Source organism: Schistocerca nitens, chromosome 4, assembly GCF_023898315.1.
Source record: "Schistocerca nitens isolate TAMUIC-IGC-003100 chromosome 4, iqSchNite1.1, whole genome shotgun sequence".
NCBI classification, from domain to species: domain Eukaryota; kingdom Metazoa; phylum Arthropoda; class Insecta; order Orthoptera; family Acrididae; genus Schistocerca; species Schistocerca nitens.
In genome coordinates, this window is record NC_064617.1 from 199,234,963 (window position 1) to 199,247,526 (window position 12,564).

Sequence of the window (12,564 nt, forward strand, 5' to 3'; positions counted from 1 at the left end):
CTGTACACGCTCGTGAGCTGTCAGCATTGGAAGACAAACAATAAAACATTCCCAGAATGAGATTTTCACTCTGCAGCGGAGTGTGCGCTGATATGAAACTTCCTGGCAGATTAAAACTGTGTGCCCGACCGAGACTCGAACTCGGGACCTTTGCCTTTCGCGGGCAAGTGCTCTACCAACTGAGCTACCGAAGCACGACTCACGGCCGGTACTCACAGCTTCACTTCTGCCAGTACCTCGTCTCCCACCTTCCAAACTTTACAGAAGCTCTCCTGCGAACCTTGCAGAACTAGCACTCCTGAAAGAAAGGATATTGCGGAGACATGGCTTAGCCACAGCCTGGGGGATGTTTCCAGAATGAGATTTTCACTCTGCAGCGGAGTGTGCGCTGATATGAAACTTCCTGGCAGATTAAAACTGTGTGCCTGACCGAGACTCGAACTCGGGACCTTTGCCTTTCGCGGGCAAGTGCTCTACCAACTGAGCTACCGAAGCACGACTCACGGCCGGTACTCACAGCTTTACTTCTGCCAGTACCTCGTCTCCCACCTTCCAAACTTTACAGAAGCTCTCCTCTCGCAGGAGAGCTTCTGTAAAGTTTGGAAGGTGGGAGACGAGGTACTGGCAGAAGTGAAGCTGTGAGTACCGGCCGTGAGTCGTGCTTGGGTAGCTCAGTTGGTAGAGCACTTGCCCGCGAAAGGCAAAGGTCCCGAGTTCGAGTCTCGGTCGGGCACACAGTTTTAATCTGCCAGGAAGTTTCAATAAAACATTCCCCCTGTCACTTTTCTTAACCCCGTACTGGCTACGCTACCTACCCCTTGTGCCCCTGACGTAAGCGGCAAAATTGACTTAGCTCAGGGCCAAATTCACCAAGATAATTAAAATTCAGCATGTGTTACACTATTACAGTCTCTGTAAGTATTTTCGTTTGTTACTGGGCAACAAAATTACACTCTTAAGAAGCTCTTAACATCAGTTAAAATATTTGGTAATTGTTGTTAGTTAGTAGAAGCATACTGTTATAAAATTACTGCTGATAACCGGAGGCTGCACTAACACAAGCTAACACAAGATGGGTAGCACATGTGGTTCGCGGGCCGCAGTTTGACGACTACTCGTCTAGTGTGTGTACCGTCCTTGGAAAAAATACGGACAGACAGACAGACGTACAACAAAGTGAACCCATGAAGGGCTCCGTTTTCACCGACTGGGACAAGGATCCGTAATATAAATGCCGTAAATTTTTAGTCATTAGGTATTTGGTCTCCTGTTGTATGTGCTTCGATGTAAAGGATATATTCTTGTGAAATCGGATAGTCCTTTTTAAAATGAAAACTTTGAAGTCGTATGCGTAAGTTAAACTTTACACCTAACTTCTATCTTCATTCGGTGAATCATTTTGAACCATCCAGTGCGATTAAAATAACTTTCTGATGACGTTGCAGCGATTCTAGTGGCAGAGGCCGGGTGTCAACAAAGCGGAGAACTTTCTCTTGCTCCGTGTTCATGCATGCTACAGTATGTTGCCTGTTTCGTAGGTACAAGCAAAGACAGGCCAGGCTAGGTAGAACACACGGGTTGTGGGTTGAGTGTGGTGGCGTGGGAGGCGAAGGGGGAGGGGGAAGAGCCAAACAAATTGTGATTTATGTCGATCACACGAGCACGTCGCATGCTACATATTGCCTGGCAACTCGCAACACTGCCATTGACATCTGTCACTCACAAAGTTATTTCATTCATCTACATATACAACCGTACTCTGAAAACCACTGCAAACTGCATGAGAGAGGGCACGTCCGACTGCACAACGTATTCGGGTTTCTTGCTATTCCTTTCACGTACGGCGCACGGGAAGACTGCTTAAATGTACGCTGTAATTAGGGTACTCTTGTCTAGGCGGCCCCTGCAGGTATAATATGTTCAGGGCTCCAGTATGTTCCTAGATTCCGCACTTGACTCTGGTTCTTGAAACTACGTAAATAAACTTTCAAAGGTAGTTGGAGTCAATTTCCAAGCTTCTATCACCTCAGGTTCCGCAGTATTTCAGTGACGCTCTGGTGTGAGTCATACAAACCTGTGACCATGGAAAGGATGAGGAAAGAAATCGGCCGAACCATTTCTATATCTTTACATTAGACATTATTTGCTTAGGGAGACAACAGAAAACCAAAAGCATGACAAGTGGACGGGAATTTGAACCCTGTTCCTCCCTACTCCGAGTCCAGCCCTCAGCCACTGCACCACACCCCTCACCACTACGTGCCAACTCTTATGTTCCTACATGGCCGACGTAACAACGCCAGCTCACAATAAGCCTATCAGGTGGGTCCGATGGACCTCTTTAACAGTATAAATATTACTACAGTACTTGTTTAGCACTACGAGTCAATAAACGTGCCTGGTCATAATTACCTTTTCAGTAACAGTAGTTTGCATCTCGACTCCTCAGTATTTTTACCGTGGATACCACTTTAATAGTCCTGTTACGACAAGTTTCATGGTATTAGTGATTACTGATGCGGATCTCTAATGAGGGCGCCGCTCGTAAGTCAACTATCATACAATTACTCAGTGATATTGATTTATATGTGGCTCTAAACGAGCCGCACTCGTCAAGAAACACAGCATTAGGTCAGAAATATGCATGAGGTCAACGCTGTTTGATCAGTGGATTCATTGGACGAGTAATCAAAATCCAAGTAAACAGTGAGCTAGGGGTGTCATCATTTACGACCAGTAACAAAACTTAATTATTGTGAGCACAGTACCTTCCACACTACATGCGGTAAACGTACATCAAATAAGTTGGGGGTTGGGGTTGATTTGGGGGGAAGAGGCCAAACAGCGAGGTCATCGGTCTCATCGGATTAGGGAAGGATGGGGAAAGAAGTCGGCTGTGGCCTGTGAAAGGAACCATCCTGGTATTTGCCTGAAGCGATTTAGGGAAATCAAGGAAAACCTAAATGAGGATGGCCGGACGCGGGATTGAACCGTGGTCCCCGCGAATGCGAGTCCAGTGTGTCAACCATTGTGCAACGTCGTCAAATAAATGGAAAAATCGTTTTCCACTGGCAGCGGCTAACACCGCTAACAACAGTACTTTGTTGAGCGGATTAAGCGAAACGGATTTTCCCAGAATGACATTTTGTCGCTGCAGCGGAATGTATACTATTGTGAATCATTTGTCAAGACTGTGATTGTTGACAGGGCCAAAACTGTAATCCACGCCTTTGCCTTCCACGCCTTTGCCTTCCACGCCGGCCGGTGTGGCAGAGCGGTTCTAGGCGCTACAGTCTGGAACTGAGCTGCTGCTGCTACGGTCGCAGATTCGAATCCTGCTTCGGGCATGGATGTGTGTGATATCCTTAGGTTAGTTAGCTTTAAGTAGTTCTAAGTTCTAGGGGACTGATGACCTTAGAAGTTAAGTCCCATAGTGCTCAGAGCCATTTGAACCATTTTGCCTTCCACGGGCAATCCTCCGCCCGACCGACTTCCGATCTATGCAGTCACGTCTTATGACCTACCTCGCTGGACTAGCACTCCAAGGTTCAAGGGGAGCTTCTTAGGGGAAGCTCGTTAAAGTACTGTTTGAAACCAATGACCGTTATTGTTGCGTTATACTGGTGCATGGAGACAAAAACCAGCAAACACAAACCGTTGATGTGAAGATTTAACAAGAGAAAAAGGAGTAAAATACTACTTTTACTGCAATGTAGTCAAAAATATTTTGTTTCCCGCCTGGAGGAGAGAAATGTTTTCACAGTAGTAATACAATTCGTCATTCGGCAGTGGCAAGTATGATCAATAACTGAAAACAGCGTTAACATACCATTTTCATTTGTTTCAGAAGGAAAAAGAAAAAAATTGCATTGTTTTACATCCATCCCGTATAAGACTGTAAAGAGTATGATAAAAATCCAAGAATGGCTGTACTTAATACACAATGTAACCAACCACTCCTGTCACGAATTTTTGTTCGTAAAAACACTGGACACGTCTCAGGAATAAATTTCCATGGTCAAGTGCAACAGATATTTTAAATGTTTGAACGTATTTGTTATGTGTCTCGGTCCCTTGCTCGCTGTTGCGTAGCCACGTATGCAAATTTCGCGCCAGCATCTCGCTGACATGGGGGACTGTTGGCCGCTATCTGCAAACGCGTAATACTTTACGGCGGTTTATCAACACGGAAACGCGACGCTCCGCACTATACGAAATCCGACTGGAATCATGCAGCGGAGATATAGGTCAGCTCCCCACGACAACAATGTGAGGGCTCCAAGTTTGCAGATGCGGCAATACAACAGTGAAGAAGGGGCTAAATTCGTGCTTAAGTTCACAGATTTGTGAGTTTTGTTGCACCTGATATGGATATCTAGTACTGAAAGTTGTCGACTGCTTTTTTTCAGTAAAAGTGAAGCAGTCACTTTTAGCGAAATAAACTAATATACACTTCACTTAAAATTCTTTGATTCGAGTTGAGAAAGTTTCGCAGTACAATAATACGTGATTATGAAAGACCTCTGAAACTTAACAGAAACTTTCCTCCTCAGGATGTAAAAAATCGTTCAAATGGCTCTGAGCACTATCGGACTTAACTACTAAGGTCATCAGTCCCCTAGAACTTAGAACTAATTAAACCTAACTGTAGCGCCTAGAACCGCTCGGCCACAGCAGCCGACTGAGAAGGTTGTAAATAATATGACTTGATTAATACCACCCCGGCCGGCAGGAAGTCACAGAATAGCAGTTGGTAATTAGTGGTTTCCAGTGAGAGCTATTCCGAGCAATTGCAGCTATAAAACCTCCTGGCTCTGAATATAATTGAAAATAATTGGTCTGACTCCACAACTACGGAAAAAATAGTTAGTTTGACTCCACAACTGCAGGAAAAATGTTGTCTACGATGTCTGACACAAAAACGAGCGACCGATGCTGCATATAAAATATTCAGTTGTAACTGTGGTCAACAGACCAAAGACTGGTTTGAAACAGTTCTCTACGTTACTTTAAGTTGTACACGACTTTTCATATATACGTAACTATTACATCCTATACCCATTTGAACTTGCTTATTCTAGTCAAGCATTTTCTAGTCTAGTCTTTATCATTTTTACCCTCCACACTTCCCTACATTCCAAATTAACCATTTCGTGATGCCCCAGTTGCAAAGCTCTTTTCCCCGCAGTCGTTTCAGTACCTTACATTAATTAAGCTGTCTCTAGCATCCTTTTCTAGCACAACATTACAAAACATATGTATACTGATTAGTAGAGACCGGATTATATGCATCATAAAAACCTTAAAATAGGCATGAAAAATGCTTAAAAACTCATGAAAAGTGTCGAAATATGCAAGATCAAATAATAAAAAACGAGGTAGTTACTGCGTGCATTATATCTCAAAGTCGACCCTGTGCATATCAGTTACGAGGAAGAGCGCCGGCCACGCGCAAATCGGTACATTTAGAACGGATATCATTTTCTGAATACTTTTTGGGAGAGGTTAGGAACATGGCCTTTCAGGGACTATTTTCTAAAAATATGCAAAATGGGGACGTATACGGTGTTTCAAGAATTGTTCCTTCTTTGCTATTGTTGTCGGTAGCAAGCGGATGCGATGTGAGTGAGTCGCAGCGAAACAATCGATATGTACAGGACCGACTTCTAGATACATCGTACGCAGAGGGACCCGCTAAAAACTCAGTAATATTTTATTTAAAAAACTACATACAATCATGAATTTTCATGAACAGCATTAACTTTGAATTAATGCCATTGGAGCAAAGGATCATTTACAATTTGTTTTACATTTTTCTACTATTGTAAACGTAAACGACCAAGTACTGTTCCAAATGTTCGGTAACAAGACTGTGTCTTCGATCACTCAAAACATTTTTGTAAGCAGAAAAGGAGAAAGGTAGGAAAAGGAGAAAGGTGTGCGGGTAATGGATTGGCCCTCGCAGTCATTTGACGCTAATCGTATTGAAAATATATGGTCTTACTTCAAAAATAAGTTGCAATGAATAAATATCTGCACTTTGTAACAGCTGTCAACTCAAATTTGATGAATTTCGAGGTCTCTTCCACGTGAATAAGCGGAAAAACCCGGAGGTTCCAAGCAATTATCGTTACTGCGGGTGACTGGACGTGTAATTATCTGTAATTGTATTTTTATTTTGTTCCTATACGATGTATGTTTATGTTCTAGTTTGTTGTCAAATACATTTTTCTTCTCATTAACCCGGCCACGGTCTTACTTAAAACACTGTACTTGTTTATCACTTCTTTTCTGGATTGTACTAACCTATCATGAAGTACACAAAACGAATACTGGTTCAATGATACATGAAACTGTTAGAAAAAATTCATTTCACTGTAACATGAAACGATACTTTTCCCCCCTCTGCACATAAAAATGTTCTAGTTCTTAAAGTGCTTACTTATGATGATAGGCCGGCCGGAGTGGCCGTGCGGTTCTGGGCGCTACAGTCTGGAGCCGAGCGACCGCTACGGTCGCAGGTTCGAATCCTGCCTCGGGCATGTATGTGTGTGATGTCCTTAGGTTCGTTAGGTTTAATTAGTTCTAAGTTCTAGGCGACTGATGACCTCAGAAGTTAAGTCGCATAGTGCTCAGAGCCATTTTTTCTTATGATGATAAATAAACACCATTTTTGCAAGTGCCTATATACGAGGGAAAACTAATAAATATGCCCAGGCTGGCACAGCGTAACTCCCATATTTGAAGACAGTGACACCGAGTTCTTAATTCAATATTTACAAACTACCACGGAAGTTCCGAGCCTACATTTCTACAGCCGCGTGATATTACATTTCAGTTTTTCTGGTATGTGAAAAGGGCGTTCTAAATATGTCCATACACATTAGTTACTGTTCGGTACACTTCATGCATGCAATATCAAACATTTTATGAGAAATATCGTAAAAAGTTGCGTGAATAGGTCAACCATCCAGAAGATAAATATTACCGAATCCTCAGAGTTGTGGAAAACACCGCGGTCGATTCAGCCTTTTATATAGGAGCTCTGCGCGCGCCAGTTAAAAACCATATACAGCTCTCCAAAGCGTCCCGTGTGCTGTTCTAAAGAAGTGATTAATGTTTTGTTCGTTGCACTTTGTAACTTAGCAACCTGCACTCCTTTCGGTAATAAATAACTATTCAGTAATGTAACTTCAGTACTGATGTACTTTGTTTTCGGCTAAATCATTAACCCGGCCCCGAAAGGACTTCCCAGTATCAAGGATATGAGTAAGTAACAGATACACATGACATCAGAATCGATAAGATACATGCGATTTCATAGTATCATAAGAAGTATCAGAGTAACCCCAACGGAAGTGTAGAATGGCTTTGGGGAAAAAAATAACGCTACAGTACTACTTTAATGAAAATAAAAAAATACGTCGTGCGAATGCTGTACTCGAAAAATGAAAATGTGGTATTGAAAATTGCATACCACATACGCCATGTAATGAACATACCAGATTATCAGCAGAATATATTAGTAATATTTATTATGCACTGCTGCGGAAAAGTCGTTCGAGTAATGATATCATAATCTTGTTGATTCATGCAGACATAGCACAATTCTCATATATTGCCTTGTTACAAACAAGCGACAATCTGCTTTCTGTAAGCGACGATCTAAGGCTGCCTAAGCCTTGGTTGCTGCATCCAAATTTTTCACCATGACACTTGAGGTATATTCAGGTATACATTTTTTATAATACCTTTCGTAGTTAGTTGCAGATCACTGATATATAAAAACAACTGGTCAGTATTCACCAACTTCTAGTCTGAAACCAAACTCTGTGTACCGAAATATGTTAGTACTCTCTTTCACCCTTACAGCCTTCTAAAAAACATTAGAAAATCTCAATAGCAAGAAAACTATCCGGTAGTTTTCTACATTATTTCTTCTCCCTTCTTATAAATTTGGTTTTACTGAAACATATCCTTCTGGAAACGGGCTGCACATAGACACATGGATCAAATGACTGAGTATAGGACCAACGAACGATTCATTATATCCAGAAGCCTACATAATATTCCATCATTACCATTTGAGTATTTAGTAACTGTTCTATTCCACCTTGCTTGTCTCCTGTAGTTACATTGATGCATGTTTATGTTGGATTGGAACACTAAGCTCTAGATACTTACCTGCAACAATATAATTTTGACTCGATTTTTCAATTTTTGGCACTTAATGGTTATTAAAGATTTTGCGCAATTCTCATATATCACTGACAAGTTGGTTCTCCCATAGGAGGAATGTATGTAATGTGTTGAGCACCCAACTTGTGCCCTGATCTTGATTAACTGATCACATTGTTTTATTATCCGTTTTCTTGATTTAATGTGTTATTTTAATTGGTCTGATGAAATATCTTCAGCAGTTTGCAGTATTATCAATCGAAAAGCGCTGTGATGAGCCGTGAATGTCCTTTATATTGTGATACAGCTCCTGTTTCCTCCTTCATAATATTCAAACGTTATTAGTTACTCAATATATTTGCTTATTAATATTTAATTTTTGATTGCAATTTTAATAGAAAAATAAGGGAGAAGGAAGTACGGAACATTTGGTTAAATGTGTTACATGTGTCATTCAACTCTTCTGTGTTGTACACGTTTCAGGAAGAGAGACCTCTGAGATTGGATTTAAAGGCTGTGCGACAAATGGAAGCAAATCTTTGAATCTTCTGATTAGTATCTAAAAAAAATGTGGACAGAAATAGTGTGAAGTGTGAATCAGATGACGTGGTCCGAACACCAAGAAAATCTTACTGAAATATGTCACTGCTTATTCTTGTAACATCTTGTTTCCAACGTAATAAGAACAAATGGACAAAAATGTATGGGATAAGATTAAAAAATGAAATGTTTATATATCATTTTTTAATCTTATCCCATACATTTTTGCCCATGAGAATATCAGGAATAACAATAGCTCTCTAACATAAATAACGGAAGATATGATAATCAGGAGTGAACAGTAAATGTAATTGCTGAGTCATGCTAATCAGCTAAGGCGAGACGTGTAGCCATGGTGAATATCAAATGCTGTTGATATTGGTCCTGAAACCTCCAAAAGAAAATTTCCAGTGGACGTATCGAACGTATTTTACATTTACGTGTACGTATTTTTCGCAAAGGTCAGAGGGAAATCGCAAAATAAATTACAATGCATACGGAAGTACTTCGGACCTTTGTTTCGCATGCAGCATTCATAAACAGGACATGGAATACCTCTCGCCATGCAACGGGCCCTGACTTGTCGAGCGAGGATGCAAATGAAAACGTAATAACATTTGACAGCGCAAGACATCACGTGCCTGTCTGTGCGTGCGCGAATTCAGCGGCATGGAATGTTGTCACAGCACAAAAATAACTCTGAAAAATATGATTCTGTGGTGGAGTATGCCGCAGGGCTTTTAATAATCAAGGTATTCCGCTTTCACGTTACGTTCCGTCGTGACGAATCTTTACTTTTTTTTTTTTTTAAAAAAAAGAGAGACTCGATTTCTAATATTCGGCTCGAATGTCGAAGCGTGATGCGAATAACGAACGCAGCTACACCGTAAGCTCGGTGAAAGACGGAACTGTCTCATCAGAATTACCTCCGTTGCTATACATTATTCATCTATGGTACGTACTCTATAGCCCAACACAATGTCTACGAACACAGATAAAACATGCGAAGTGAACTGCTTATATATACAGAATGATCTATACCTTTAGGGATAGATTACAAACAATGTGTCCCAGTTCTGTTAGGACTGTCTCCATGAAAAATAAAAGTCACGGATTATGTTCACAAAATCACTGGATTTGTTCATACTGGTCTCACTCTGAATCAACACATCCTCCTGCACAGGCCATGATGGCCCAAAGGTACCGAGTGGCCGCCGTGTCATCCTCAGACCACAGGCGTCACTGGATGCGGACATGGAGAGGCATATGGTCAGCACATCGCTCTCCCGGCCGTATGTCAGTTTTGGAGACCGGAGCCGCTACTTCTCAGTCAAGTAGCTCCTCAGTTTGCCTCACAAGGGCTGAGTGCATTCCGCTTGCCAACAGCGCTCGGCAGACCGGATGGTCACCCATCCAAGTGCTAGCCCAGCCCGACAGCGCTTAACATCGGTGATCTGACGGGAAGCGGTGTTACCACTGCGGCAAGGCCGTTGGCGAATCAACACATAGCTGAAAACATTTTAAAAATTTTCTTGGATGTCCTACAATGCATTTTAACAATGTCCTTTCATTGCCAACTTCGATTTGGGGAACAACCAGAAGTAGGCTGGGGCCAAGTCCGGAGAAAACGGCGGATGATCCACGACTGTGATTCGTTTGCAGGCTAAACACTCGCGCACAATCTTTACTTTGCGGGTTGCGCCGATGTCGGTATTCGTGTCGCATTCGACGAATTCACTAGCTGATGTGCCTAACTTCAAACAAAACTTGATGTTACCTCATCACTCTATCGCCATTTTCTGACGAGCGTCAGACACATTCGTAGCCAGGACGCCTGCTGCAGCAATGCTAGCGCTTTGACGTTCTACACAGCTGTTGCTGAAACTTCAAGGATCGTAACACCGCAACTCTCCACAAGATAGCACTGCTGTTTCGAAATTCACACAAGATGTCCAACGCAACTGGAACACGTTGTGTATAAACGGTAGAGGACCTTAAAGGAAGTATGAAGATTGTATCTGTTACTTAAGGCATGTCCGAAAGAACAGATACTATCTTCATATAGATAAGACTCACCGGCCAATGATCTTCTTCAGTGCGGATGCACGCACATTTGCTCAAACTCCTACGGGAATCGGTAGATTGACTGCCGCGAGGAATCAATATAGTGGGCAGGGGCACAACAAATTCACTGGTGTGGACAGTAAGCTGGATATGTGGGTCTCACGGGGAGCGTGCCAGAGATGAGTCCCTGCAGTCGCACTATCCTTGTGTCCTCGATGGCTCAGTCAGATAGAGGTTCTGCCTTGTAAGTAGGAGATCCCGGGTTCGAGTCCCGGTTGATATCTACCAAGGCCTGTAAGCAGGTAAAGGAAGTATTCTGAAGTAAGGAACCAACGGTCGTAAGTGGATGTGTCAGGTGGTACGACGTCTTGAGTGAGGAACACGTGTTTCTAAAATTCTTTTGTTCCCTGACGAACTATTATCTACAATGATGAAAATCCGTACACCATGCTATTCCCAGTTTATCTATAGAGATTCTCTATCAATCCATAGGCTAGAACTGTACAAGATTAAATCTCTCGGCGCCCAGCTCATAGATTCTATGGGCCCCACTCCCTTCCAAAAACGCCGAGCCCATATGTTCTACAGGATAACATATTAGGTTGATTAAAAATCGCTGCGTTTTGTTTTTCCATCCCTGACTATCGATGCACGATCTTCCTACCATTATTTATTAGTTGCACGGATAGATAGCGTGAATGTGCATCTTGTTTTCGTTTGTTCAAAATGGTTCAAATGGCTCTGAGCACTATGGGACTTAACTTCTGAGGTCATCAGTCCCCTAGAACTAAGAACTACTTAAACCTAACTAATCTAAGGACATCACACACATCCATGCCCGAGGCAGAATTCGATCCTGCGACCGTAGCGGTCGCGCGGTTCCTGACTGTAGCGCCTAGAACCGCTCGGCCACCAGGTCCGGCTTTTCGTTTGTTATGAGTCATCGTTATTGCCTGCGGATAGGGCACATTATTGGTTTTCTGTGTAAGAGATATGGTGCACCGTGGTTTATCTGATGAAGAAACTATTTGCCGAATTTTGAAGACATTGTCGATGCTCTAGATACTGAAGACGATTTGTACGACACAGGTGTCCTTGCAGACGACTACAGCAGAATGCGTTCAGACACGGAACTGTAAAATGGTGGCGGAAACTGTTTTTCATTTGTTCTTACTAGGAGTATCGAATGCATTTTGATCACACGGTTCACTTCAGATCAAGAAAGTGACAATAAACTGATTTCACAATCAATCTTGCCGACAGTTCCAAAAAACCAAAACCGACCTGCAGGCTGACTGACACACAGACATTTTCTGCAATATTAATCACCCACAAGCAAAGAATATGCCTCCCATATATGTCACGTTTGTTCTTCAAAATTAAAGAAAGAAAGTGAGAAAGCATCTCGTAAGGAGATGTTATCAGTGGGAACAGTGCTGTGTGGCTTTGTGTATGCAATCCTGTTTTAAAATATTTCATACGAAAATGCAGTATAAATCCACGTGGAAAGTGCTATTGTATTTAAAAACGATATTCAGCATTTTAATTATGTATTTATGGACTCATTTTCTCTCCCTGTATGAATTTTTTTAATTTTACTAAAATGATGTCATGTGCAATAATGTAAGGAGCGCTACAGACGGTTTGATTAATATTTGTCTATTGAAGAACTGATAATAGAGACGATATTTTAAAAACAGTTTAGAATCATTGTTGTTGTTGTTGTGGTCTTCAGTCCTGAAACTGGTTTGATGCAGCTCTCCATGCTACTCTATCCTGTGC

The 12,564-nt window shown here is 42.0% G+C and overlaps 1 protein-coding gene and 1 pseudogene across 4 annotated transcripts in view; both read right to left on the reverse strand.

The window, feature by feature from the left end:
• LOC126251764 (complexin) overlaps positions 1–12,564 on the reverse strand; it is a 701,713-nt gene that overhangs the window by 111,502 nt on the left and 577,647 nt on the right. The gene's annotated exons all lie outside the window — the stretch shown is intronic.
• Positions 10,096–10,213, reverse strand: LOC126254604 (5S ribosomal RNA; annotated as a pseudogene).